Genomic DNA, 2704 nt, shown 5'->3' on the forward strand with positions numbered 1-2704 from the left:
TGACAATGTGTCTGACTGGAGATGGTGACACGCATAGGGATCATAATCATATGATCATGTCAACACACGGGAAAAACCTAAATTAACTTAGTGAGGTGATAACCACTTTAATTCCAACTGCCAATGTTAGGATTGAACTTATGAATGCAACACCTTTAAAACAGTATTGACTTGAATATGTAGCCCTGCAAACGAAACAAAAAACTATTATAAAAGATAAATTATAAAAAAAACTTTCTCTGAAGTTCCTGTTTCTAAGGCTGTACAGATATAATATAACATATATAATCACACCTGTTTTGCATGAGAAAAATGCAGGAACAAACAGCCCTGTCAATCACACTGTTCACTCACAAAGTACTTAAGCATGAAATCGAAGCGCATTTGTGTGTTACTCTGACCCATGTGTTCTTACATCAACATGTAATTCTGGTTTTGTCAGTATGTGCATGGTCAGTTGCAGACTATAACACTATATTTGACCTTTAAATGGGCGTTCAGCATACTTCAGGTTGAGGTGTGGCTTTACATATAAAAAGTGGCAGGTGACAGGTGAGTCAGTGGATCAAGTTACCAGCACACAGTAAGTTCAACACTGAATCTCTGCTGATTATCTTGTATGCATATGTGAAGAAAGAGTTTGTATATGTTGTATTTTATTTTGTGAACAGGTTTTGGTGAACTCACTCTGATCTGAACTTACAGGGTGTGAGGTTTGAAATTTGGAGATGTCTGGAAAGGGAAGAGGTAAAACACATAGCTCCCATCATGTGTGTTTTCCATATCTTATACATATTTAAACATTTTAATGTTAAAAGATGAATTTATGACTAATTCTAGGCGGGCATTGTCATGAAGGAGGGCATGGACATGGCCATGGTGGTGGACATGGCCATGGTGGTGGACATGGTCATGGTGGTGGACACGGACATGGTCATGGTGGTGGACACGGACATGGCCCTCATGCTCATGGATGTGAGAAGAAGCACAGGCGCCGGCACAAGCAAGGACACAGGCACCTCAAATGCCACAAGAAGGGGAGGGATTGTCACGGGGTGAGTCTGAATACTGCAGCAGTGCAGATTTGATCCACAACAGGAAGTAGATGCTATTGAGCTGAAAGTGAAGCATGACATGTTTGTGTAATACAGCCTGAAAAATATCACTGAAATAATCTGTTATTCATAAGATGTGTTTGGATGGTTATCAGCAGGTGGCAGGACAGCAAATGCACACTTTAAGCCAATTTTAAGGATATTTTGAGGTCATAAGTGAAAAATAAACCCCTCATCCTAACCACTCAGCCAAAAAGAGTTAAATGGCCTGCATTTGTATAGCGCTTTTCTAGTCCATAGGACCCCAAAGCGCTTTACACTACATTCAGTCATTCACCCATTCACACACTGGCGATGGCAAGCTACATTGTAGCCACAGCTGCCCTGGGGCGCACTGACAGAGGCGAAGCTGCCGGACACAGGCGCCACCGGGCCCTCTGACCACCACCAGTAGGCAAACACGGGGTTAGTATCTTGCCCAAGGATATTTGGCATGCAGCCAGGATGCAGCCTGGGATCGAACCACCGACCTTCTGATTAGTGGCTGACCTGCTCTGCCACCTGAGCTACAGCCACCCCTCAATTTAGAATCAATGTGAGGACTTCACCAAATATCATCTGTCTCTTCCCCAGGACTCCAGCAGCTCCTGCAGCAGTGACTCTGACTAGATGAAGATTTCTGGGGGGACCTGCATGGAAACATTGCTATTTTATACTTTCTGCTTTTAATATTACATTTTTTTAACACATGTAAGGAACAAAAATAAACATAAAGAATATGTAAAACAGAAGGTTGCTTCCCACATCTATAAAAACTGGATGGTTTGTGGAGTATCATTTTAAGCCTTGAGCTTTGCCATGCTTGCCTTGTTTTTTGAATTAGAACATGACAAGGGTGGCTCAACCCTACCTGAGAAACTGAGGAAACTGCATTCTCACTGGGTAGCAACCTGCCAATCACAAGGCAGCTCCGCCTTAAAGCAAAGCCTTCATCAATCTCTCTTTTAATTGGAACATGACTTTCAAAAAAATATTATGTTGTAGAGCTAACCATAAAGTCATGTGTAAAGTGTTTACTGAGGTCATAAATCAGGCTAAGGCTACGTCCACACGTACACGGGTATTTTTGAAAATGCAGATTTTTCTATGCGTTTGCACCTTTCTTCCACACGTAAACGGCGTTTTCGGTCACTGAAAACTGAGATTTTTAAAAACTCCTGCCAGGGTGGAGATTTTCGAAAACTCCATTTTTGCATTTATGTGTGGACGAAAACGGAGAAAACAGTCAAAGGTGTGCGCCTTTTTTGACGTCAGGTTTCGGTTCTACAATGGCGGACTTAGAGAAAATAAATTTACTGTTCTCTGCAGTGTTTAAATGCTTGCATATACACACACAGTCCCAGACTACCTCTGGTCAGTCAGCCGATCTTGAACAATTCAGTAATAAAACAAACCAAACTCCAGCTTCAAGAACAACTTCAACCATGCAACATACAGATGGAAAAAAATCATTTACAAAAGGTGAAAAACTGATAAACTTAAGTTCTCTGTGTACCAGGTTGGGACTGGATGGGATGAAAATGGTGTGAATTTGTTCTGTTTTTGTTTTACCAGTTTGAAGGTGTTTTTGTGAGGATCTTTGCACTTGC

General features: G+C 41.5%; 1 long non-coding RNA gene across 4 annotated transcripts; it reads left to right on the plus strand.

Moving 5' to 3' along the window:
• The first annotated feature begins 363 nt into the window (after positions 1-363).
• LOC145420961 (uncharacterized) lies at positions 364-1846 on the plus strand. Of its 4 annotated transcripts, none has more exons than XR_013902206.1 (4): positions 364-583; positions 706-747; positions 841-1055; positions 1689-1846. It is a non-coding gene; the product is annotated as an uncharacterized LOC145420961 (long non-coding RNA). The 4 variants fall into 4 exon arrangements; XR_013902205.1 differs by having other exon boundaries at positions 379-583; positions 672-747; XR_013902207.1 differs by having other exon boundaries at positions 382-552.
• Positions 1847-2704: the final 858 nt, after the last annotated feature.

The sequence above is a fragment of the Astatotilapia calliptera genome, chromosome 16, assembly GCF_964374335.1.
Source record: "Astatotilapia calliptera chromosome 16, fAstCal68.1, whole genome shotgun sequence".
Classification (NCBI taxonomy): domain Eukaryota; kingdom Metazoa; phylum Chordata; class Actinopteri; order Cichliformes; family Cichlidae; genus Astatotilapia; species Astatotilapia calliptera.